This window comes from Dermacentor andersoni, chromosome 4 (assembly GCF_023375885.2).
Source record: "Dermacentor andersoni chromosome 4, qqDerAnde1_hic_scaffold, whole genome shotgun sequence".
Classification (NCBI taxonomy): Eukaryota; Metazoa; Arthropoda; class Arachnida; order Ixodida; family Ixodidae; genus Dermacentor; species Dermacentor andersoni.
The window spans coordinates 221,127,328-221,140,301 of record NC_092817.1 but is presented as its reverse complement, the minus strand read 5'-3'; positions in this window follow the sequence as shown (position 1 = coordinate 221,140,301).

Here is a 12,974-nt window from a genome sequence, read left to right as displayed (position 1 = left end):
TTTTCCCTTAATGAATTACTAATAGCTAAAGCTAATTACTAATTACTAAAGACGGCTAATAGCTGTACTGGCAGCCATTCAGTCTCACATTTCTGTGAGCCAAAAAAAAGGGTGATTTCATCATTTTATTGTCGGTGGCCCCCCTCCCCACCTTTGGTTGGCGAATTTTCTTTCGAGGTCCCAAAGTTGGGAGGTTTGATTAACATGGATATCGACAGGAAAGAGAGAAGAATGCAGCCCAATATGTCCCCTGGCTTATTTATAGCATTAACAGAAGTTTAAATTTGCACAGATATGAAAGCATACTGACTGATAAGTTAGCATTTCTTTTTTCACTTGGTTTTATATCGTAGGTCGACACCCCTGAGAAGGCTTCCTTGCAAGCTCATGCAGCAAGACTTGCCTCTAAGCAGCAAAAGCAAAGAAAGGAGATGAAAAGCCTGCAGCAGTCAAGGTGGCATTTTCAAAAAGGAATGCTAAACTGAAATCCGTTCTGAAAAGACAAAACACACAATATATTTTATTCAGAGAGCAGGTTTTTGTGCTTGATATTCTTGGTGCTGCAAATCAGTTGTTTTTGCAACAACGAATGGGTAAGCAGGCAAGAGAACAAACACCAACAGACTGCTTGCTTAAGCCGAGATATTTTTCTCTTACTTTAAACTTTACTCTGAACAGGCATACAGGTACACGAGGAAAGTGTTTGATGCATGTTTGCCACATCCTTGAACTTTAGGCAATTGGACAATAGCGGTAATAGAAAAGCAGGATTTTCCAAGGAGGGTGTAAGTGCGCTTAAGTTGCTCAAAGAATAGCAAGCGAGACCATCAAAATATGTGGAGCCTTGTAGTTAACAAGATGTCCATTAAACAGCAGGTAGTGTGGCAAGAGGGACATTTTGAAAGCTATATGGACATGAGCAAAGGAGCCACAGGTGACTGCTTGCCACAGGCAAAAGCTGCCTTTGTAAGAATGGCTGTATGCATGAGCCACCGTAATTGTTCACTGGAGTCTGATCACATGACCTAAACTCGCCACTCTGATGTGTCTGTGTCTGCTCAATGTTTTTCAAACCAAGCATAACAAGTACGGCCGCATACAGGTTGCACAGTGTATTGCATATTTTAAAAGAGAGTCATGCAAGTCATACAAGTCATGCAACTACGTCATACCTGCCTTGTTGAGTAGGTGCGTGGATCACGTTTAGGGCTCACTGTCATCTGGTAGAGAAAAACTGCAAAACTCAAATATTAAACAGTACCGGGTGGCACAGTTCTTTCCTTCTTTCTAACCATGCTATTCATTTCATTCAGTGGAATTACACCAGAATGGGCTTTTGTGTGAACTGCACATTATATATCTTTTTACAGGTTTGTCAAATGGACAGTGCAGGAACATACACACAGATTACCACATATATCTGCTGGGCAAGGCAAACAGCTGAACATTGGCCTGACAGTGACTTGTTTTTGCCTTGGGAATTATTATGGGTGTGTTGACAAGTTTGGCCGGACTTGTCCTAGGAGCATTCTTAATTTTGATGATTAAAATGAATTTTTTGTGCCTCATAACCGAGAAAACTTACATAATAATAGTTTTATGAAAAACAATAATGTCTTCACAAAATAAAGTAGAAAAGAAAGCAGGAGTGCCCAGTCAGTCACAAGTGCTTTTTGCAAATTTTGCTGAGCCTGCATTTTGTTAGCCCCTAAAGAAAGAAGTGCTGTCGCTAGAGTTTTAAGAATATTATCTGAGTACCACATGAAGAATAAAACAATCACAAAAAGGAAACATTGAAAAAGATTGACGAAAGTTCACATTTTTGCTTCCACATGTACAAAGAAGATGCCTTAAAATTTTTCCAGCCTGTTTCGATAAGAGCCATCAAGTTTGAGGAAAATACATTTGCTCTTGTCGGAGCTGAAAATTCACAAGTGCTCCATGTTCAGCATGTTTGAATTAGTGCTATGTTAAATACCTTTTTTTTCAAAAAGAAAAGCTTTCCTTAATTTTACAAAATTACATGTATTGACATAATTACGCAATCTGGAAAAACATGTTCCTATATTTGTTTGCAAGTGCATTTACAAAGCAAGTAGTGTGACTGAATAAATGCCACCACTGCTGTGACATACAGTGTTTGTAGGTGCTTGATGCAGGTTCTTTTCCTTTAAGACACCAGAACACTTCATGATGGCTCAAAGATCGCCTAAACAGAAAATTTATGATTGAGAGCTTTTGGAACATTCCTGGGCAGGGGTCGCAAAACAGTGCATGGGTGCAGTGAGAGAAGAATGGTGGGGCATTGTCACGGGGTTTTAGAGGGCCTGTTCCTGATATCAAGCAATAAAGTGCATCTCTTGCATGTGGAGAGCATCCAAGAACAGTGTACTCTGTTGAATGCAGAGCTATCACTTTATGAATGAGTGTGCAGTGGAACTTGCGGCACCGAAGTGAAGTAAAAAGACACTAATGGAAATGAGATTTCATCCTCCCAGTGCCTGCTTAAAGACTTGGCCATTCTCCACCAGAAGTTCATCTATTTGTTTGTGAAATAAATTTTTTTTCCGGCAGAACTAAGATTCTTTTCGTTGTCCTGAACACTAGGGTGGTAAAATACACTTTTTGAAATCAAAATTAAAAATTGTCGCCATATGTGGCTGGCTTAAGTTATCTGAACACACCCTTATGCAAGACATAAATAAGTCACACAGATAGACATCTTTAATGCTGTGCTGCAACAGTAAAATAGTAGCCTCAGATGAGACTACACCTTTTAATTGTTAATATCCTCTGAATACAGGTGCACTTTTCAGCAGCAATCTGAAAAGTAACGGGAGACAGAGACCAGGACTATGTGCGCCAGCATTGAACAGGTGCAGCGGGGTAAAAAAAACGTGTTTTTGGAATAAGGCTTCTGCCTTGATGCCATACACTAGGCCATGCCATAGGTTTGGGCAAGAAGTGGTGCCTCTCTGCCCATTTCCTCCCGCGTCGAGATCCAGCAGGCAGCATGACAATTGCATAATACACTCGTCTTCTGGTTTCCCTGTCACTCTCGCAATGCGTACTGCCCTTCCCCAGACTTTAGAGTTAAGGAAAGTATCTCTCTCTGCGGAAGAGACACTGGCTCCCTGACTTTGGCCATGACTGGATTCGATGAATACTTGCCACAACCTATGAGTGACCCATGCCCAACTATCGCAAACAAGGCAAGGCTATTTACTATGTTTTTAGAAAGTGAACCTTCTCTGTGCAAGTGCTACTTATTGCTCTCCAGAATAAATAATGTTGTAGCTGGCACCACTGGTTACCCAATTTGTCAAAACCCAATGTAGCTATGATTACCTGCAGTACGGGTAGCGGAGTACTAGGGAATGCGGGTGTGTGGCTAGATCAGGAGCTTGCCTTCAGCCCTCCGTTTCTTCAGCCCTGTTCAGAGATGGGTAACATTTTGTTTATTGACAGTGGCGTACAGATTCAACTTCGAATTTGTTCATTTCGTAGTACTCACTGCTTGCCCTTCCTTCGTTTCTGTGCGAGTGGATGCATGTGCATGTTTTCCCTTTCTCTCTTCTTTTGATCTCTTGGTATATAAACATGCCAACTACTTGGCTATTGCCAACAACTTGGCAATAGCATGCCAAGTCTGCTCAGCTAACTTCTCCACCTACCATTACAATTTCTTGCGAGTGCAGACATATACTGACATACTGGTTGATGTGTATGGTTTGCTTGTGATAAAGTTTTTAAATTTTCACCTTTGTAATAGTCAGTAAGGCTCTGGAACAAGTTGCCCAATACAATGGTAGAGGATTTTAATGAAGCTGTAAGGGCTCTTGATTTTGCCAAAATGTGGTATGTTGCAAAACAGTGTGTTGTATATTTTATGACCTTTTCTTTTTGCTGAATTTTTTGTCGCATTTCACTCATTAGTTATAATATTGGAATAGCCTGTTACAACACTTATACATATTAAGCCTCTTGTTTTCTTCTATTCTTTTGTTTTCAATACTATGTTATTTGCTTCACATTAGTTAAAGTGCACGTATGGGCAATTTCAGGAAAATAAACATGGAATTAAATACATTCTCAGAACATGCAAGTTTTGTGCACAGTGGGTGAGCTGAGGAGTGTGAATAGTGCAACGTGCAGTGCATGTTAAGAGAAAATTGCCCTAGGCTAGTGGTATGGCATAAAGCAGCACCAAGATTCTTAGGAATTCAGCGCACTGGAACCAAAATGCAAAATATACCTTTTCGTTCACTATTGTACCTAGTGCGCAATGAAAGACTATAATTAAAATGTACAGAGGAAATTTTTCACCTGATCACAGGACAGAAAACCAGTGATTCCCTTATTTCACAGAAAAAAAACATGATTTTCATCTCTTTATATAAAAAGTGGGGACAATCAAAACAATCCATGGCACATAATGCAAGATAGCTCCATCTCTTCTTCAATCATTTCAAAATTAAATTAGGGGATTTGAAATCCTGCAAATGCCCAGTGGAATGCTATAATGGGTGATTACGGATTAATTTTGCTCATCTGAGGTTTAACATGCACCCAAAGCATGTTATTCAAGCATCTTTGCATTCCATCCCCTGCAGCTACCATGGCCATAATCGAAGCTGCAACCTCTTAGCCAGCAGGAACATTGGACATCCTCTAAGCCACTAGAACGGGTCCCGAAATGTATACCTTGACCTATGCCCATGAGCAAGAAGTATATGGACCAGGGATCGTGCAATAAACTCAATTTTCTCATTCGCCTGTAAATTGAACTTGAAATTTGAGAAGCTAATCCCACAGGTGAAAAATTTTTTTGGAACTAATATATCTATACACGTAGATAAATACAAGGTTTCTAGAGACTGATACTAAGCTGGCAGAAAAATGTGTGTTGGAACTATTAAGCATATTCTAACATGTCTTGTTTCGATCTCAGGCAATGCATGATGAGCATGTTGAAAATGCAATTAAGTATTTACATCTGAAGCTTCAAATCACCAGAAATCATCTGAGTTAGAGATATGAAACACATGGGAAAAAAAGAAACAAATTCTGCCCTACAATTCAGCCCACTGCAAATTGCTTCATGAAAAGATTGTGCAGTTGTGCCATAGCAACAATCTCGCCAAGTGCCATTAACAAATGGTTCAAACTAGGGGTGGAGGAGACAATGCCCGGTCACTTCCGGAAAGGCGCAGTATATATATTTTTTATTTCTGTTTTAAAGATTCATGCAAAGGCTTAAAATATTGAAGATTCCAGTTTTACGGGAAATGATGAGACATGATAGCCTCTTCATTCCATAGCAGTCAACACTCTTGTACAGGATCATTCATAGTAGATGCTGCATCCAACATTAGCTTTAATGATAGAGTACACAGAACACAAACGGAGCCACTAGCACGACTATCTGAAAGTGCGGCACGTCAGCATGCTGCATCAGCACCCCACCTTTTCTTTCATTGGTGGCGGAGGGCTCTCCTGGATCAGGAGCAAATGATGTATGACGCATGCTTCCTCCTTTCCCCTCCAGCCATGCTGAATCTGTGCTCCCATCCCCATGGCACACTTTCTCCTGTCCCATCAGGTGCCTCCTCAGTTCGCAACTGCATCGTCCTCCTCTCCAGGTTTTCCCCTTTCTTGCTGTACACAAGGTGACAGATGGGTTTTCCTTCTCATGAACGCTCTAATGCTAAGACATCACAAAAAAAAGAACAGAAAGCCATAATATCTATGCAGCTGCCAAAATTAGAAGTAATATGTCGTACATTACATGGAAGGCAAACCATGTTGTACAAGATCCTGCTTTTGTGCAGCAAATACTGTTGGGCAAAGCTGGAAACAGCTGGCTGTGTGAACATAAAAATGCAAGGTGCATGATAGAAGAGCATTTGATCTCAGTAATTTATGCAGTAATGGCAAGAGGACAACAAGGGAAATGATTCAGGTAGCCCAGATGGCGCAATAAGACAATGTATAAGTATGCCATCAATTGGTCTCACTATAAAAGAAATGTGAATATGACATCGGCCTTTAGTAGGACAAAGAATCAGTGGTTCCATGTAGCATGACTTAGGGACAAAGTTGCTTCTGTACATTTTGGTTTTGGTGGTACACTGCACAGTAGTTATATAACTGTTCCTTCTGCGAATTATACATTAAATTGGAAAAAAAATTCAATTGCGCTGTTTTTAGGTGCCAAAACCACGCACGATGTGATTATGAGGCATGTTGTAGTGGGCAACTCTGGAAATTTGGAGCACCTGGGTTTCTTTAAGATACACCTAAATCTAAGTACACAGGTGTTTTCGCATTTTTCCCCCATTGAAATGTGGCTGCCGTGGCCAGGATTTGATCCCGCGACGTCGTGCTTAGGAGCCCAACACCATAGCCACTAAGCAACCATGGCGGGTAAATTCAGTTAGAAGTCAGGGTTATCAGTGCTGTTTGTTGCTTACATCTTTTGTTTTACGCTGTATGTACACTGGATTTATGACGCGGTTTGTACTTCAAGAGGTTGTGAAACGGTTGTGTGACTGGCCCAAGTTTATTATTGCAAGAGTAAAGGTCTAACATGGTCATAGAGACAAACATAACGGCTCTCAGCACATATTATACGAGTTGTGAAAATAGAGTGCATCTTTATAAACTTGATTGAATACATAATAAAGAGAAAACTAATTGACATTTCATATTCTTTATTTCATGTAATATCCATTGACACTCAGTATTTTCATAATACAATGTACACTGACCCACAAAATATTATGGGGTGCGCGAGCACGTGGCGAAACGGCCCTCCTCCGCTTCTAGCGGGGCACCCCTGGTGTCGAGACTGACGCCTGCGCACATGCGCCCCTCCGAGACTGCAAGCGTGCATGTTTCCACGCTTACTCCTTGCACCAGCGATATGCGAATGTAGCCGCGAGGTGCCCCTCTTGTGATTGGCACTGTGGCGGCTTCGACGGGCAAAACCTTGTTTATACAATGGAAATTGAGAGTTCATTTTCTTCTCGCCGGTCTCCTTCTATAGGGGGCGTTTTCTGACATGCTCTTCTTTGGGAGAATGCCCCGTTCATAAAAAGAAACAACAAAGATTGGACACGAAATGGTGCAGCTCAGAAAAAAAAAAATTACTTGGGTTCGCCACCGGGCCGTATGTGTCGGCGCTCCTGACTCGATAAAAAGCAGCCGCAGCAGCACGCACAAGCTCAGGCTTCACATAGTTTTGCGCCAATCGCAAGAGGGGCACCTCACGGCTACATTCGGATATCATCGGCGCACGAGGAGGAAGTGCAGAAACATGCACGCTTGCAGTCTCGGAGGGACGTGCATGCGTGCAGGCTCGATACCATGGGTGCACAGCTAGAAGGGGAGAAGGGTCGTTTTGCCACACGCTCGTGCACCCTGTAATATTTTGTGGTCGAGTGTACATACCAGACATGTTGTCTGTAGTGTTTATTTCTGAAATATGATCTTTTGGGATGTATAATACATATAATAGGCATCTTAGCTTTGTTGCACATTAAGAGGAATTTATTTTATAAATACTATATAATTATCTGAAAAGATCAATGTTTCTTTAGGTTTCACACATTTCTTCTGCTACATTGTAAATGTATATCCTAATAGATTAGTGTTTTGTATGTTATACGTTTGCCGATAGGAGACTTACTGCTGCCATGCGAGGGCCTTCAGGCACATTAAAGCTGTATGTTGCAGCTTTTCGCCTGGAGGACACTCAACAAAGTTTGTTGGAAATAAAACCATTTCTGGTATGTTAAGTCGAAAATTCTATTTCAAGTCGCTGCCTTTAGACACTTCGTGCCAACCGCCATTTTGGCAAGGCTGTGTGATGTCGGGGAATAAGGCTGCTTCGATGGATTTCAAGACCAGATAGCAGCCTTCCTTCACACACTCTGGCACCAAAAAGGGCAGCACAGGTGTCAGTGTTACTTTTGCTACAATTCCTTCACTCGTGCTATAAATAGCAGCAGCAAACTGCCGAGAGATGCACATGCAAAAGCAAAACAACGCATGAGGGCCATAACATATTTCCCAGCTCCTGAAATCAGTTCCAGTGTTTGCAGTAGGCAAAAGCATGGCCTTCAAGATCAGATTACCAGTGGGAACAGTTTCCGAGGGTGCCAATTCATTTCATCAAGACTCAGTGTTGCCACACTGCTTTTGATACAAGTGTGAGAAAAAAAAAATTTAAGTGAACATTTTCTAACACATTGAATGCAGTCAAATTTTCTTTCTGTTATGCTTTCCTTTTATTTGAAAGCAAAAAAAAATTAAGAAAACAAGACGCAAAACAGAAAGAAAAATACCTCAGTATAGGGCGAGCATCATTACACAGTGTGTGAAACCAGATGTGCACGCCTGTGAGGGTGATGATTGGCCAAGTGTGTGCACTATACATTCAGTGATGCTACAGGCACGCGCTCTGCTGTTTGCGTTTCATTTGACGCTGATAGTACATCCACACAATGTAGCCACAGGGACAAGTGAGCAGTCAAGTGAAGCTTTTTGAGATTATGTTTAGCTGGATCATGAAAATAAAATGTATTAATTAATCATATGCCATGGAAGATACAAGCACAAGTACACAAATTACTGTGCATGACAGGAGTGGCTGCGAAGATGTATAAGGCCTCACACAAAGGCTGGACAGCAGACAAGGGACGATGATATTTAACTAATTTCACCAGGAAAAATGACTTCGAAGTTTCTGCATTAAGTACAAAGAAAATCCGAAGACACCTAAGCACTTCTTACGAGTTGTGAATACTTTGATGTCCAACTGAACGCCACTGCCGAGTTATGAACTCCTCGCGGGCAAGCGGGCACGTTAAGACGCTTGGCACATATTGATTTAGCCTTACCGAGGCGCAGTTAGAACGCACACAAGAGCTTGAGCAGACAAGGAACACAGGCTTGCGAGAGGGAAGGTGATGTGTTGTCGTAGCAATGCACTCTCCCCTCGCGAAGTAGCGTGGCAGCAGATGTTCCCCTTCGCTCGCTTTCCTCTGCTTAGACACGAGCCAGCAAGTGCAAGCTAAAGTCATGAGCGCGCCTCGTGTGCTCACATGGTGTCACAGTCAATGGCAAATTAGGCACCGTTTTGCTGCTACAGATGCTGCCGGCTTTTTCACTGAAGGATCAATTTAACACTCTCGCATAAAAAAAATCCTGTCACTGACCACATAATAAACAGCAATAAAGAAATTCCATTAAAAGTATTGCATCAAACCAGCTCAGAGCACAAAAGATTGACCAAAACTGTCAGGCTTGGCTGCTGAAAATTAATGTCTTGTAGCAAGGTTTAACGAGCACAAATTATATGCAAGAATACTCGGAATGATGCGAATGCTCAGATGCTGAGCTCTGCTCTTGTGCAAGAGCTTGGCAATGCAGCTGGCATAACTGACTACTACTCTGATTTCATGAAAAGTAGGTTATTCTGGCAAGAGTATAGGACAACATCACTGCAGTACACTTTTACTTCACCGTGTCAGATCAAAAAGTCAACAGACGTCTGAAGTGGTTCAACCACAATTCACAGCCGGAGAACAGGATAGCAACTATAGAATTTGGCGAGATGATTAGACAACAGCCAAAGGAGAGTGGACGAAAGTTAGAGGTGAAAGCTGTTCTGTTTGACTGTGTCGAGGTGTATTGGAGTCGTCAAGCAACAGGCAATAGCGATGGTGGTTCCTAGCGTGCCGATATTGTTCTGGCTGCAAGGCACATAATGGTGATTATTGCATTTTATAGTGTCCCATTCTTCTTTAGAGGACAAAGTATTTAAATTTGTGTATTGGTTACATTTGCAGTGACGTCCAAAATCTAGATTTGTACTGGGCAAAGACAATACTTAAAAATTAAGCTCAGTGGTTTTACATGCCAAAATCACTAAATGATGATGAGGGATGCAATAGTGAGAAACTCTGGATTAATTCTGAGCACCTGGGTTTAACGTGCACCCAACGCATGGCGCACAGCATGTTTTGCATTTTGCCCCGATCGAAATGTCGCCGCAGGGGCTTGGATTTGATCCCACGGCCTTGGGCTTAGCAGCCAACACCAAAGCCACAGCACCAGTAACATTAAAACAAAGCAGCGATTTGATAAAGCGTGTAAGAGCACAACGGTTTTAAGCATTGCTTCATGCTAAGGTCCAAGTCATAAGTTCGGTACTGTCACACAACAGCCACATTAATGAGATGAACAATGGGGGTAAAATGCGAAATTAAGCTGCAAAATCATGAAGCAAAAGCCTTTGAAGCTGTGAAGTTCTTTCGGAACTTGGAAGGTGTGGACATTTGGACATGCAGAGCATGCAGTCTTTGGAAACAACTTGCCAAGTTAATTAGTTGTTTTTACCAAAGCAATATTTCATCACAAAGCAAATAGCTATAATTTCAGTATGCTCCAAGATTGAAGGCCCTATGACGAAAATTTCTATTGCATTTCTAGCAAGTTATATGGAGCAACCAAAGGTAAGAGACATTTGATGCTAGTATTCAATAAATTTCAGTTATTAGAAAGCACTCGTCCTGTGCCCTTCTGTGTGTCTTCCGTTGTTTCCGCACTGATTAGTAAGTATGACGCTAGTGACTGCAATAGTACGTGAAGGCCGAGAAAATAGCAATGGCAATGAAGAGCTATTGCTTGAAAAAAAAAAAAAGCACAGGTGTAGTGCCAAAGCAGAAAGGAAACGAAAAGTATGTGCAAAGCCATGCATGACAAGAGAAAGCAGTAGGCAAGGAGATGTGGTGAGCAGGGGAGGGGGGGTATTCTGTAAGAGCCCACCTAGTGGACTCCATTTCGGCCGCTACTGATTGGCTAGGGCTGCTCGTCTCCTCCTCTCTCACACAGCTGCATCCAATCAGCAGTGGCCGAAATGGGCAGTACACTAGGTGTACTCTTACAGAATACCCCCCCAGGAGAAAATGATGAGATGGATTCTTGCCTTGTGAAGTGCAGCAACTGTTTTTTTTCTGTTCAGAGCGAACGTGAGCGAGACTGGAGATATAATGGTGATATGAGGCCTTGATGTGGAGATAAGCTGTGGTCTAGGATGAAGCACAATTTCGGTTTCCAGCTGTGGATGAATTTCCAGGAGACCCTGCATATACAAGTTTTTTTTAGCAATTAATAATTCACGTATCTGGCGAAGGAAATCATTACAGTGAACATGCGGCATAAGCAATAGTCAGGCACATATAGCAAAATACAGTGCCACTGTAGAGGAAAGGCGACAGGCAAGAGCAACAAAAAGTGATCAAGCATGTGCAGGGAGGAGGGTACAGAAAAAGTACGAGGGATCGCACAAAGGAGATCAGTTTGACAGTGACGACAAGAGCAGTACTTATGAGCACAACTTTCGGAAGAAAGTAAGTAGCAAATTAATTGGGTCATCAGTTGCCAAAGAGCAAGCATTTTTTGTCACAAATGCTACGACGCCAAGCGTCATGTCCTGGCGCTGTTAAGGAAGTGAAGGCGCAGTTGTGGCAAGGGATAGCAGCAGCAGGTGTGTCATAATAATGGCAGTACCAGGCAGTACTGGGCTACAGTGAGCCAACTGTACCAGCCTGTGCTTCTGGAAATCTGTCACCTATGTCGAGTTGAAATGTACTACTAAAGTGGGTGTACGTCGGAAAGACTTTCTCGCCCGTGCGGCGCTCGTGCCGAGTCGGTGATTGCGGATTATTGATTTAATGAGCAATCTTTCGTCTCATTAAAGATGTTTTGTGCCTCTTCCCGGGGGAGGAGTAGGGGCCATAGTGTAGACCAGGCATGCCCTCCTGGAGCAGTACCTTCGCTCGTGCAAGGCTTTTTGTATGCTGCTCTCCGTGACTTTTAAATGGCATTTTTGAATGGTCCCCTTCGATATAAATAAAGGTTCTTCAGCAAAACCATGTGCAATAAATCTGTAAGCGGGAGCCGCAGAGTTAGCGAAACGGAAGCAAAGCAGGCACGTCGGACGTACATTTAGACTGAGCGTTATTATAAGCTCAGGTGCTCTAGTGAGGGCTCCGTTTGCCGGTGACGTATGCCATCTTGTTGCAGTACTGGTAAAAATCCATTATATCGTCGGGACGAAAAAAGCACCCCGCCACTTCTATATAACACCAGTAGGAACACTGCGGCCGCCATCACCTTTTAGAGTGGTCTACGGCCATAAATTGCATAACGACTTTCGCTTTTACCAGCTACAGGGTGCTAAATCTGTTTCAACATGCAGACATGCATGTTCACGCGAATCTCTTGAAGGGTGCAGTATGCACCGATAACCAACATACGATGGACACGGCGTAATGCTTTGGCATTAAAGTTATCCGATTGGTCCTCGATATCACAGGTTCACTGATCCCGTCGCACGTTCCGTATGTTAACGTTGCGACATAAAGCGCAACAAACCTACCAGCAACATCCAAGGAGACGCAGGAGGAAAACTTGCGGACGACACACGGCTTCGTCAAGAAAAAAATTTGAAGCATGACCAGCCGACACACGGCAAAATGCGCGCCTAGGGACAAACGCATACAAAACAAGCAAATCAACTTCTCCTCCATGGTACCTAGACAAAGGGGGAAATTCAAGGCGCAAACGCCCCCAGATTTTCCCTCTTGCACCCGACAAACGACTGGCGATTCCTCAAATGACCGTCTCGTGAGATTTACCTAGTGTAGTATAGTGTCGCCCCCTGCCAGATTTCTGTGTTATCATACATTTATGTTTCGTAGTAGTTTAGCTAGATGGCGCACCCCCTTCTCTCATGTGACGAGCTGGGACCAATCAGGAGGTGTCATCTGGCGTGTGAAGTCCTTTTTAGCAATAAGCAGCCGCGAGCCGGCTCAGTCCGTGTCCGGTTTTCATCAGGAGCAGTTAGCTCCGTGTCTCCCTCTCTGCGTCGGCGCTTGCCTGCCGCTGCCGACACAACACCTAGA